We start from the raw sequence: 14723 nt of genomic DNA, 5'->3' as shown, positions 1-14723 counted from the left end.
TATATTAGGAAGATTACAATGAATTTTAAACTTATCCAATGACATAAATTATTTAATTCAGATGCTAACTTTGTTTTAAAAGCAAATTTGCCTTCTATCTGAAATGTTAATTAGAGATTTAAACACATTTGAGGAACAAGTTGGACTATGAGGCAAGAGGTTTGTATTCTCTTCTGGACAACTTTGATAACTAGACATGTGATAGTCAAATGACTATCTTCATATTATAATAATAATAATGATTACCATTTATATAGAACCTACATACAATGTGTCAGGCACTATGCTAAGCACTTTCCAATTATTATCTCATTTGATCTTCACAACTCTAGGATGCTGGTGCTATTATTATCTCCATTTTACAGGTAAGGAAGCTCAGGCAGGCAGGTTTAAGAGATTTGCCCAGGTACAGCAAGTAAATATCTGAGATTAGATCCCAAGTCTTTTTTCCTCTAGACCTAGTGCTATATTTGCTGTGCCATCTAGCTATAAAATGGAAATAAAATTACCCTTTCTCTTCCACATTGTGCTGTAATGCTTTACAACCATCTTCTCCTTAAATAGAATATACATGAACTATGAATATAGAGTTTTAAAATTTGCAAAGCATTTTGCATACATCATCTCAAATTACACAGCAAATAGATGAAGCAGGGGTCATATGGACTGTGCCAACAGACCAAATCTGTTGTTATTTTTGTGGCTGTTTAGCCATTTTTCTGTCATGTCTATCTCTTCATGATGCCATTTGGGGTTTTCTTGACAAAGATACTGGAGTGGTTTGCCATTCCTAGGGTTTTTGATTTGTCCAGGGTCACACAGCTTCTAAGTGTCTGAGGCCAGATTTGAACTTATGAACAGGAGTCTTCCTGACTCCAGTTCTGATGCTGTAGCCACAACAACAAAAAATGCTAATAAAATAATAGACTTCTTAATTCAAAACTCCCCTTCAGAGAAAGAAATTAAGTATAAAACTAGTGATGGGACTGTCCTGATAGAGAATAGGCCTAGTTAAGTAAGGAAACATTCATTGTTAGAGAATTAGGCACTGTGTTGTAGAGACCAGTGAGCCTGATTTTTATTGCTGGCAAATTCCTGGGATATTATATTAAAGGAAAAATTATTCAACACCTACAAAAGGGAGTCATGGTCACAAAGAGCCAGCCTGGTTTTTATCAATAACAGGTAAGTCTAGACTAACTTAATGTCCTTATTTGATAAGGATGTTTGAGAATGTTGAAAATATAACTTAATTAGATTTAATTCTTTAAAACTTAAGTTTTGTTTTGACAACAGATGCTACCCAATAAACATTGGATGCACCCCATTTCAAAGCACATTATCTAAAAAATAATTTATTAATAGTTAACCAAAGGTGGTTTATGTCCTTTGATAGTGCAGTAATAGTATTCACCAGGGTAACTTGACTAACATGGTTCCCTATTCAGGGATTCTTTATTTAGTTGTCATTCTGTTGATCTTTTGACTTGCATACCTTTATTCTGCCCAATTCCATACCTATCTTCTGATGTTTTTAGTAATTCTTCAATATATCCTTCATTATAGTATGTTAATATTCTATAACAGTCATATATAAATATGTCATAATTTATTCAGTCATTCCACAGCTGTTGGGGACATATGTTGCTTGTGAATTTTCAATATAAGTTATGTTTCCCTGAAAATGTTATTCTCAATGATCTTTTCTTGCTGACAATAATCTTCTTGTGCTGTAGCTTCAGTACTGTGCTATGTAGTAGAGTTTATCAAAATTCCTGACAAAGTCTTATGTGTTATTTTTATGGAAAATGTGGAGATTTGTGGACTTGTCAGTAGTACAGTAAGGCAGATCTGGAATTGGTTGAATGGTCAGATCGAAACAGTAGTTATTACTGTTCTATATCAACTTGGAAAGATTTTTTTTCTAGTAGAATGCTGTGGGGATGAGTTTTGATGCCTATGCTATCTGAATTTTTTGTCAATGATTCTGACAAAGTTAGAAAGAACACTCTGCACAGCTTCACAGATGACAGGAAACTAGTAGAAACGAATATGAATGATGGCCAGGATTTGAAGAAAAATCTCAATAGGCTACTGTGCTGAACCAAAAATAATAAGATGAAATTTAATAGATATGTCTATAATTTGACTTTAGAAATTCAAATTGTTTAAGTACAAGATAAAGAGCAGTTAAACTTTAAAAAAAGTATCATGGTTTGATTGAATCATTTTATCAAATGTGATTTAACCATAATATTACAGCTCAGAAAGTTATGTGAACTTACTCCATAGTAATATTGGCAAAGTGTTCAGGACTAGGAAGATGAAACTACAATGTATTTGGTACTAGTCAGAACATAATAAAAGAACATTAATAAACTAGAGAGCATCTAGAAGACAGAAATCACAATGGTGAAGGGCTTTTAGTTCATGCTATGTAAAGATAAATTGGATGAACTCTCATGAAAATAAGGTTTGATAGTCAATTACAGTTATTTTCAAGTATTTGGAAGACTGTCACAAGGAAAAGGAATAAAATTTGTCTGTCTTTAAAGATAATGAATCAATATTTATTGTGTAACAATAAATTAAATAAATATAATAAAACATATAATAAAACAATAAATAAAATAAAACAATTATTATTTGTTGCCAGACACTGTGTTAAGTGCTGGAGAGAAAAAAACAAGTCCAAAGGGCTTCTGTCTCTGTGGAGCTTGTAATATCATGGGGGAAACAGAATGCAAAAAATATATGTGCATATATATATATATATATATAGCTGTATACAGGATAAGTAGGAAATAATTTAAAAATTAAGAAATCATGAGAATTAAGAATGGTTAACGAATGCTTCCCATAATAGTTGAGGCTTAAAGGAATCCAGAGAGGACAGTAGTTGGATCAGAGAGAATGATCAGATCTGAGAAATGAAGTGTCTTGTTGAGGATTGGCCAAGAGGCCAGTGTTGCTGGATCAAAAAATATGTATAGGGGATAGAATGTAAGAAATCTGGAAAGGCAGGAAGGGGTAGGTTATGAAAAGCTTTGAATGCTACCCAGAGAATTTTGTATTTTCTCCTGGAGTTAATAGAAAGCCACTAAAGTTTATTGAGTAAGGGGTGTTGCGATTATACCTGTGCTTTAAGAAAGGTCTGCCTGCCTCAAGTCTTTTGTCTTCCAATTCTTTCTTCATTCATCCATTTTTGTATAGAAGAATTGAATATGTTTAACATATAATGAACCTTATAAACCTTTAACATATATTGGAATCTTATGAACCATTGAAATTGTCCCATAATCATTCTGTAGCTAAGTAGTATAGTAGACAGAGCATCATATCTAGAGTCAGTAATACCTTAGTTCAAATCCAGCCTCTGATACTTCCTGACCATGTGTTCCTGGGAAAATAATTTAATTTTTTTTCTGCCTTAGTTTCCCTTAATAATAACACCTGCTTCCTAAGATTACTATGAACATGAAATGAGATAATATTTTAAAAGCAGTTTGCAAACCTTTATGCCAGCCATTATTATCATCATCCTAAGATAGGTAATTGACAGTGTCTTTAGATTTTCAAAGCAGTTTACTTGATTTTTTTTTAATTTGTGGTCATAACAGCCTTGTAAAGTAGATACAACAGGAATCTTTCTCTTTATTTTACAAATAAAGAAATAGGCTCAGAACTATGAAATCCTACCTTCCTAAGGTCATATAGCTGATAATATCAAAGGTGGTATTTGATTTGGAATTGCTCATTCCAGATTCAGTATTCTATCTACTATACCCTCTTCTCATTTTGTACCTTGTCACTACCAAACCCAAGCTTCAGTTTTCATCAGTACAATTCATGTAATCTCTCCTCCATTAAAAAAAATCTATATTATCATTGTTGTTGTTAGTAAAAAAGATATGTATGCATATATATATATATATATATATATATATATATATATATATATTTCTGCCCAACTTCTCTAAAGATCACAAGGGATGTATGATATAACAGAGAAACATTATGTTTAAACCTAAGTTTAGAGATCCCAGATTTCTAAGAGTTCTTTGTTCCTATCTGGAAGATACCTAGGTGGCTCAGTGTATAGTACACTGTAGAGGTTAGTAAGACCTGAATTTAAATCCAGCTTCAGACACTTACTAGCTGTATGACTCTGGATAAGTCATTTAACCTGTTCGCCTTAGTCCACTGGAGAAGGAAACAGCAAATCTTTCAGTAGCTTTTGACAAGAAAGCCTCATGGGCAGTATTGAGTGCTGTGGTGCATGAGATAATAAAAAATGAAGCATGACTGAATGATTGAACAACCACAATCATTTAGAGAATTCAATCTAACCTGACCAGCCAATGTGCAGTTGAAGCAAGTACTGAATGCCCTCTGAATTTACTTCTCTCTCCCATTGTGTTATAGCTCTCTGTACAGGAACCAAATGATGTCCTACCCAGATCCACCCACTAATAGCTGCCACACACAACTTCTCTAGTTCTTACTTTCCACCTCCACACATGGTATCAACTTTTTTTTCTATAAACTCACAAATGTTTCTCATATTTGAGAATGATTCGAGGATGACAGAGTTCTAAGATATTTATTTTCTTCCTCTTAAAGCTGAGGAAAATTCCTAACTTGAAACTACATTTAGCTTTAATTAACAGCTACTATGTTCCAGTCACTGTGCTAACTCTAGAATAGAAAGAAAAGCCAAAAAGGCAGTCATTGAATATTTACTTGTTCAGTCATTTTCAGTAGTGTCCAATATTTTCATGCCCCAATTTGTTGGCAGAAATGCTGTAGTGGTTGACCATTTCCTTCTCCAGCTCACTTTACAAATGAAGAAACTGAGGCAGAGTTAAATGACTTTCCCAGGATCACACAGCTAGTAAGTGTCTGAGGCTGGATTTGAATTTAGGAAGATGAGTCTTCCTGACTCCAGCTAAATCTGATATTCTGTCCAATATGCCACCTAGCTGAATCACTGCACTTATTTCCTAATCATGGAAACTTTTAGAACTGAAGCCATAAATCATGCAAATAAGTTGTTAATGGTTTTCAGAGACGCTCTCAGTTCTAGGCTTATCCTATTTGTTGCATTTTTCTCCTGATCTCAGGAGCCATTATAGCATGTTGTAAAGCATAATAAATTGGGAGTTATGAGACCTGTGTTCTCATCTGTCACTTAATTGTATCATTTACCTCTCTTGGGACTCTACTTTTCTCATCAATAAAAATATTGTATGAATGATGAAACCTCACTATTTCCAGTCAACCTGGACCAAAACATGTCTTTTTGCCCTTGGCGATTTGTGAACTTGTCACATATGAGCCATCTTTTCCCTTTCCACTTTTGCTCTGGAAAATAAATCTATAGTATCAGCTCCTGGAAAAGGAATGCCAGTGGGTAGTGCATTGCCCTCTGTACCAATTCTAGGAAATCTCGGAGCAAACCACCTTTTTTTAGGCCACTCCCCCTTATGTATTGTGTCCCATAGAATAACATAATCTGCTTGAGGTCAGTGATTCCCACTTTTTTATTCATGTCCCTATTAACAAAGTTCCTAGTGTATAGGATGTGCTTGATACATGCCTTTCATTTGTTCATTCATTCATTCATAGAATTAGTTTGGGAGCTAGAAGAGAACTTGAAAGTCACCTAATCCAAATCCTTTGTTATATAAAATGAGAAAAATGAAGGCTAGAAAGATGAATTAATTCATCCAATGTCATACAGATAGTTGGCTACAGAGGAGCTATGATTAGCTAAATTGGAAGTCCTGTCTATCTCTAATATTCTTTGTTTCTAGTTCTATCATTAGATGACTCATGGAACATATCTATTTCTTTGATCTTTCCCTTTAAGTGTTATGCAGATGAAGTCTATTAAACATGAAACTCTCACCTAGATCCTTTTTTGCCTCAACTATTTTGCAAAATTTAGTTACATCAGTTTTGTGAAAATTTGAGACTTGCCCATTGCATAATTCTTTTTTTTTTAAACAAAAAATGGCTATTCCAAATATTTTAATAAGAGTTCCTTGCAAGGCATTTTATAACACCAGTTTGTTGTGATAACTATTGAAAAGAGAATGCAAATCACAGGAAGCTTGAGAGCTGGAAATTTTCTTGATTTGGGGCAAGAACTGAAAGTTCACTGTTTTCCAATTAGCCTTGTGCTGCTCTATAATCTCATATTTTTCTTGTATCAAAAATATCTTCTTCTTTGTGTTTAGGTTTTTGTAGCCTGTTCTTGAAGTAAGCATCAGTAAGATGATTTCTCATTTTTATACCCAAACGTTTAACCTTAGTAGAGGTGGCAATGACAAATTTCTCAGGGGTCCTTTTTAGAGGAACAAGTTGATGATCAGAGATCCAATTATCAGTAGCAAACCACTAGCCAGATGTTTCAGGAAAACCATTTCCTTGTCTTGTGAATCAACGAACATAATCAGAACTGTTCCCAGAGTGATGCTGGCTCAAAGTCTCCTTACCTGCTGACTGAAGGGCTCTTTGCCACAACTTAATAGCTTTCTAGGCAAATCCCCATTAGAGTGATACCTAGGCATTTTGCAAATCTTTACCACTTGAGTTCCTCCATTCGTATCATATCAAACAGGTTTTGAGAAGGTGGCAGTAGCTTTTCTTTATTTATCCTCTCAATCTGGGGTTTTGGCACAGCATATTTCTGCTTGTATATCTATCATTGGGATTATACTGAGGACCATGAATATCTATTGATCCTTTGTGCCGGACCAGCACTTGGTGGTAGATTTCACTTGCAATGCTTTTTTGAGACTTTCTCAGCACATTTCCACATCCTCCTTTTCATTATTCTTTTCTTTCTTGATCATTTTTCCCTTTTGGTCCTTTTGATGTTCTTTGTCTGCCATCTTGAAAAAAGGTAAAGAATGTATTTGTGATTCTTTACCATTTTAAAAATAATATCTGATTTCTAGGTCATCAAACCTTGTAACTTCTGTTTTTGCCATTTAACAATAAGAATTCAGGATAATTTTTTTTTTGGCTGAGGCATTTGGGGTTAAGTGACTTGCCTGGGGTCACGCAGCTAGGAAGTGTTAAGTGTTTGAGGTCATATTTGAATTTAGGTCCTCCTGACTTCAGGGCTGGTACTTTATCCTCTGCACCACCTAGCTGCCCAATTCAGGATAATTTATAGGAAAATTCATACTCAAATTTGTCCACATCTGTAATTTCCAATCGTATGTCTGTTTTGGAAATTATAAAATTTATTACTATATCATTAAGAGGCAATCAATCAGGTGTTTGGTTTGCTTATTGGCTACTAATAATAACAATTCACATTTATATAGTACTTTAAGTTTTTTCAAATACTTTTATCACAATCGTTTTTGAAGTGATAATGAAAATATTATGATCCACTTTTACATAGAAGGACTTTGAGATTTGCTCGATATTGTACTAGTATTAAATTCCTGAAGCAAGAATTGAATCCTCATCCCCTGACCCCACCCCTGACCCACATTCAGTGTTGTACCATGGCAATATATTATTTACCGGAGGAGTTAGAGAAGCCACAAATTACTGATGTTATTGTGTGCTTTTAGGTATTTTTCTAAATTGTACCTATCTTTGATTATGATACAAAATAGCTCATATGGTTTGAGAAAACAAACTGATTTAGTAAGGTTGAGTTGAGGTTTACAAATGAGATTTTGCAGACAATGAAGCTCGTTCTTGGGGATTTTAAATGTCATATCCAATAGCACATAATTAGCAAATGTCAGCTAGAACCAGAACCACGATTCTGGTTTCCATGTTGTTGCTTCTCTGTTATCCAGAATTGCAAAAATCTCTTCCCCTAGATCAAGAGGATGAAATGGACATTAAACTTTCAGGGTTTCACACCTAGAGAAACAGGCTATGTAAATGTATTGTCATGGTTGGTTGTATTTCTTTGTTTTCCAACAGGAACACTGTATTGAGGTCAAGGTAAAGTGTAACCAACTGTGACTGATCAAACCAATATGAGCTCAGAAGGCTCTACCACAAGTCAGGCACAAATAATCCATATGGGCATTTGGAGTAGAGTAATGAATGTTCAAACAGATAAGAAACTATCTTTCTTAGATGGTACATGCTTTACAATGGTAAAGCAAAGTTTAGGGCTTTGTTATTGACTTCTTAATTACTTTTATGAGGACATGTGCATTCTCAACCATTTATAATGTATTAAATTATACACCACAGTAATAGTTTTTAAGTGAGATGGCAGGTTATTTGTCAATGCTAATATTTAATTTTGAGAATTGTATCTTGCCCAATTTGTGTAATTGTGTTGCTAAAATTCATGCTTGCCCTTCCTTCTGTATCTCAACCAAAATTTCCACCTTTTGCCTCATTCTTTTATACTTTATATGAACTTGCTGGTTACTTTTAATTAATTTCTATTCACCATCTGTTAAGTTCCTACTTTTATAAAGGCATTGTGCTCTAGATGGTACAATCACCAGTCCTGATTTGTAGGATTTCTTGACTGTTCTGCTCTCTCTAGTCTATCCTTCATTCAGCTACTAAATTAATCTTCCTAAAGCACAAGTCTGATCATATCAGCCACTTTTAAAGCGCCTTTAATAGCTCCTCATTGCTTTTTTACTATAACATGTGAACTACTTTGGCTGACATTTATGACTCAACAATCTAGCTCAACCTGTTTATTCAGATTTTCTTTGTACTTTTTCCTCTAATACATTCCATATAAAAATGAATAGGATTCAACTTCTCATTGAATCATATTCTATATCACTATCTCCCACTTCTCAGAATTCCTATAGATAGTTCTTTAAGCCTAGAACACACTATCTCTTGAATTTTCATCATTTGAAACTTTCCTTTCTTCAAATCCAAATTGACCAACTTCTTTTTTACAGCTTTTCTTCCCCACTTTCCATTCTCTCCCTCCCTGTCTATTTTTCTGTACATATTATCTCTCTTTCTTTGATCTTTTATTTCTTTCTTTCCTTCCTTCTTCCCCTTTTTGTCTCTTTTTCTCAGTGTGTGTGTGTGTGTGTGTGTGTGTGTGTGTGTGTGAATCTATCTTATGACACTTATTTTTGTACCTGTCATGTACCTATCCCTAGTACTGAGAATGACTTTATGTGATAAACATTTTATAAATATGTGCAACATAGAATTGAGTTTGGCAACTGTGGTTGTGGAAGATGATTTTTAAAAAATCCTGATTAGTGCCCTGGGTTATTATTCTTTGACCTGTTATTACATGTACCAATATGTTGGGAAAACTCTATGCAAAATTTCAACTAGACAGCTCCTTGTAGCTAGTTTTCTCATTCTCTTCCATTTTTAATGAAATAGTAGGAGGGGAGAATCATAAATTAATAGATTTTTAGGTGTGAAAGCATCCCTTTAACAATTTTCAGTCTGATAAGGGCAAGAAGGACAACATTCATTCATTCATTTTCATTTACTCATGCAGTAAGCATTTATTAAGTACCTAACATGTGAAATACACTGTTCATTCATCCTCAGATGTTTGAAGTTTGTTCATGTGGAAGGGCTAAGCTTATTCTATGTGTATCCACAATATAGAATTAATGGGGGCAATTACATGGGGAGAGATTTCAATTGAATAAAAGAAGTACTTTCCCATAAAGAAGAACTGCCTTATCAATGGAATAGACTTTTTCATGCATAAAGCATTGAGTTCCTTTTCACTAGAAGTAATTGAGATTGAATGGCCATTTCGTTGGTATTTTATAAAGTAGATTCCCACACCAAAAATGTCTCTGTTTCTGTCTCTCTCTGCTTTTGCCTCTCTGTTTCTCTATCTGTCCCTCTGTCTCTCTCTCTTATTCTTTCCCTCTCTCATTAATAAACCAATAAGCATTAAATAAAAACTTAGTATGTCAGCCACTGTGCTAAGTACTGAAAATGAAAAGAAAAGACAGTCTCACCTTTAAGAGCTCATATTCTAATGGAAGAATCAACATATATAGAAAAGGTACATATATATATATATAGAGAGAGAGAGATAGATATAGATGGAATGCAATATTTAAAGAGAAGATTGTTGCTATTATGGACACTGGGAAAGGTCACCTTTAGGTTGCCCTTGAGCTAAGTCTTAAAGGAGCAAGAATTCTAAGAGAGGGAGAAGAAGTAGTATTTCAGGCTTTGGAGTAGCCAGTGAACATGTACAAATATAAGAGATGGCTATGATTCTATGCTTTTACATTTATTTTATAGCCCTGCTATAGAAACTGACTTGTTTTTGTTATTTAAAGGCGTTTTTAAAATGAACATCTTTTATAATATTTAAAAGACTTAAAAAGAAATGCCATAATTAACTTTTTAAATTAGATGTGATGATTAAAAACTCTTTATTACAATTTTTCTTTAATTATTAAAAGCACAGTGATAATTACTCTTCACTTTGCACCCACTGAAATATTTTTAAAAGAAATTGTTACTGACTAAAGGGACATCAGAAAAGCACTGGCTATGACTTTTTCTGTGTTGGGGAAATGTTGGCAGATTAAAGGTTCATTTCTATGGACCATTATAATTGGGCTGAAAACTTGTCTCCAGGTCATAGTTCATCTTAAAACTTGACTACAAAATTTCAACTTCATGAAAAGGTTTTGGATTCCAATAGTAATTCACCTCTTCTGTAAAATGGAGGCAGAGGGGTCAGTAATTACTTGAGTCTTACCTACTTGAGGATAACATTTTATAGGAGAATTATAATGCTGACAAAAGAGTTCTGTTCCTAGTTCCATTCCTTATATTGTCTGGCCTTGCATAAGACGTTTATCTTCATCAGATGTCAGTTTTCTTGTATATAAAATGAGGGAATTTTGCAAAATGACTTTTGAGATTGCTTCCAGATCTAAATTTTTGACCCCAAAAGGTTGATGTAAGCCCAATTCTCTGAATGTATTCCTTTTACATTTCTACTTTTTGAAAATGTTTTACTTCCTTCAAAGGTCTTCAAAGGATTCCAACTCTTCCACAAAACTGTAGGATTGATGAACTGATTAATATTTTGTGATTCTATTACTCCCTATTTGAGATGCTACTGGTATTCCTTATAACACCAAGTCTTAAGTGAGACCAGCAGAGTAGCTGGATACTTATGTGATTTTAATTCTTAAGATATTCTGGGAATTCTACTCCAACCACAAAATTTCTTTGCCATTAATGCATAAATTTCCACCATTATAGCTCTATCCATTACTTATACTTTACTCTTTCTTTAAACTCTCCTTTAATACTATGAACATTAGACTTTGAACTTGCAATATCTTTATGTCAATCACTTTATCTGCCAATTTCTTACTGACTGAAAAAAATGGACAAGAAGTAAGGAATGGCAGTGAACAAGGCATATTGGAGGGAAGGGCTGACTGAAAACAATCTTGTATCACTCAAATTGCCCAAGATCACATCTCTAGTAAATGGTAGAGCCAGAGTCAGAATCTGGACATTTGGTTACTAATGAGCAGTTTGAAGGAAGGAATGAAGAGTTTGGGAGGGAAGAAAAAAAATTTAAACATAAGTTTAAGGGAATAAAAAACTTAAGAGTTGAGAAAGTGTGATAGTTAGACAAATAAGGAAAGAAATTGATTAATACACCTGACAGGAGTAAAAGACTATAGATGAAAAGAATATTTTTTAAAAAGGTTGCTTATTTGTTTTTTTGTTTTTTTCTGCTTCATGCCTTATGGAAAATTCAAGACATAAATTCTATGCAGGAAAAGCATTATGACTAGCAGTTTGGATCTCACACAGAGGATACCAGGAAGGATCATCATGGAGAGGAGAAGGGCAGTAACAGTGACAGAAAGTGTCCTGTAGATGAGAGGATGCTAGGGGAACATGATGTTGGAGAATAAATAGAAGGTGGTTGGATTTATTGAGAAAGATGATTCTCCAAGGCCAATAAATAGCCTTTGGACATACACTGAAGCAATATTAAGTCAAATCAGAAACTACAGAATGTCTGTGCAAATTAACACAGAGTAAGCTTTAAAATATCAATATACTTCAGCTCCCTCAGTTAAGGAGAAAGAGGAAAAAAGAGAAATCTGAGGGGGATAGCTTAACAACTTGCCTGTGCATACCTCCTGGCCATATGTGTATACTGATTTCTACCATCTCTATGGAAGAAAACTGAAAAAAAATCTAAGTAAAGCCAGGCTGACATTGATTGTTAAAACAAGCAAGATTGTGTACATTGACAAAATACATAGAGGGGAGTCATTCTTTATATTTATAAATATAAATGGATAGAAAAGGGATAAGGCTGGACATATGATTTTATAAACATAGAGAAAGGCTGATTTCAAAATGGGTGGCTACAAACATTTTTGCACATGTCAATCATTTTCCCTATTTTATGATCCCAGTAGAGACACTGCAAGATCAAAGAGTATGCACCAAGATACATTTGTAAAGCATCTTGCAAACATTGTAGTGTTATATAAATTCAAGTCATTTTCCAATTAATAAAGGTTGAAGAATGTGAATATGAAGTTTTCAAAAGAAAACTAAGGGGAAAGGGAGAGAGAGTATTTGGGACTCAAAATACTTAAAATAAAAAAAAAAAACATGTAATTGAGGAATAAAATAAATGGGTTTTTTGGAAATATATTTATATATATTATATATATATATATGTGTGTGTGTGTGTGTGTGTGTGTATACACACACACACACACACACATACACACACAAACTATTCTCTTTAAAAAAGTCAGTCCTGTGGCTCTTTTCAACAGTGAAGTGAATCAAGCCAGTTCCAATGGTCTGTAGGGACTGAGTGTGGGTCCCAACATAGTATTTTCACTTTTTTGTTGTTGTTTGTTTGCATTTTGTTTTCTTTCTTATTTTTTCCCTTTTTGATCTGATTTTTCTTGCGCAGTGTGACATGCTGTTTCTGTACAGAAGTATATATGTGTAGAATTGTACATGTTTAACATATATTGGAGTACTTACCATCTAGCAGAGGGGTGGGGAGAAGGGAGGGAAAAGAAAATAATCTGGAATGCAAGATTTTACAAGGGTGAATGTTAAAACTATCGATGTATACGTTTTGAAAAGTAAAAGATTTAAAAAGAAAAAGAAAAAAAGTCAGCCAAATGGGCTTACCATTTTCAGAAGTGCCTCCTGGGAAAATGTCCAAATTAATACAGATCAGAAGAGATACTGATTTGTCCTTTTTAAAGTCTATTGATTGTTCATATTTTAACAATGGGGTGGATGGAAGAAACTGGAAACAAGATGTGGAAGGACACCTGATCTCTATGAGGGACCCTACACACAGAGATCCAAAGAGATCTTAAACCTATTTGTTATGATTCTTCGGGGCTTCCAGGTTTAAGATGTGATAAAACACAAAATTTCATGTCAAAGGACTTGGTTTCAAATTCCAATTCCACCATAATTCTGTTTATCTATTCTTGGAAAAAAGTCTTCTCCATTCCCATACTAATTTCTCATAGCTAGATTATTCCTATATATCTTACCTAGTTTTCCTCCTTCTTCTCTTCCCTACCCATCAAGCTCATACTTCATTAGAATATTTTTCCTAAAACATACATTTTATCATCTCACTTCCTTGTTTCTAAATCTATAATGGATCACCACAATTTCAAAGAAGACTTTTTAAACTGTATGTATGAGGGGGAAGGGCTATGTGTACATATACAAATGTGTGTGTATATGTGAGAGAGACATAGAGAGAGAGAGAGAGAGAGAGAGAGAGAGAGAGAGAGAGAGAGAGTGAGTATGTTTGGTAAAGTCAATGTTTTTAAGAACATAAAACAATCACAAAGGAAAGCAGTTATATTGAAATTGACTGATTAAATCATTTTTTAAAAGCAAGTTATGGTTCCCAGATGAAGAACATTGGTAGGGTGAAAGTGAAGTTCCTCATAAATGTCTTGAATACTTTCTCTTATCTCTAGTCTTTCTTTCTCATACTCACCTACACTTCAATTCTGTTGGAACTGTCTCCACACTGGTAAATGAACATGATTTTGAATATGAGCTTATGAGCCTTTGACCTTCTTTCTACCCACCAAGGCTTCTCTATTCTCTTTTATCCTATGCCTTTTTTCAACATTCCTCTTAATTTCTGATGCATGAGCTTGCAAGTGTTAAGAGCAAAGAGTCTTGGATTCAGAGTTATAGGACCTCCTTTTAAATCCCAACTCTGCTATTTTCCTACCTACACCACACCTGTCACCTCTCTTCTCTGGGCCTCAGTTTTCTCATCTTTTAAAGAGATTGAAAGACTATCTCAGTGTTTCCTCTCTGGTTTTCTAGCATTAGACTGTCTTGCAATTTGGGCCAATATTTTGTTTTCTGGAATCTTCTATGCCTGGCACCTTCCATGCTGAAAATTTCCATATCTTAGGCAAGATTTTAGTTATTGACTGTGATATTAGAAGTGGGACTCTAATCATACATGTTACCCTGTACATCCATATAAAAGCACTGGGAATAAATTGTATGGCATAATCCAGAGGCACAGTGGATAGAATGCTGGATCTGGACTCAGATAAACTCATTTTTGTGAGTTCAAATTCAACTTCTGACAGCAATTAGCTGTATGATCCTATGTAAGTTACTTAACCTTTTAAATTTCCTCATCTGTAAAATGAACTGGAGAAAGAAATGGCAAAACACTTCAGTATATTTATCAAGAAAAC

At 34.2% G+C, this 14723-nt stretch overlaps 1 protein-coding gene and 1 pseudogene across 6 annotated transcripts in view; one reads left to right on the top strand and one right to left on the bottom strand.

The window, feature by feature from the left end:
- Positions 1–14723, top strand: part of DLG2 (discs large MAGUK scaffold protein 2) — a 1520398-nt gene that overhangs the window by 548395 nt on the left and 957280 nt on the right. The window lies entirely within an intron of this gene.
- LOC111719853 lies at positions 5939–7060 on the bottom strand (annotated as a pseudogene).

This window comes from Sarcophilus harrisii, chromosome 3, assembly GCF_902635505.1.
Source record: "Sarcophilus harrisii chromosome 3, mSarHar1.11, whole genome shotgun sequence".
In the NCBI taxonomy this organism is placed as follows: domain Eukaryota; kingdom Metazoa; phylum Chordata; class Mammalia; order Dasyuromorphia; family Dasyuridae; genus Sarcophilus; species Sarcophilus harrisii.
This window is presented reverse-complemented; position numbering and strand designations above follow the sequence as displayed.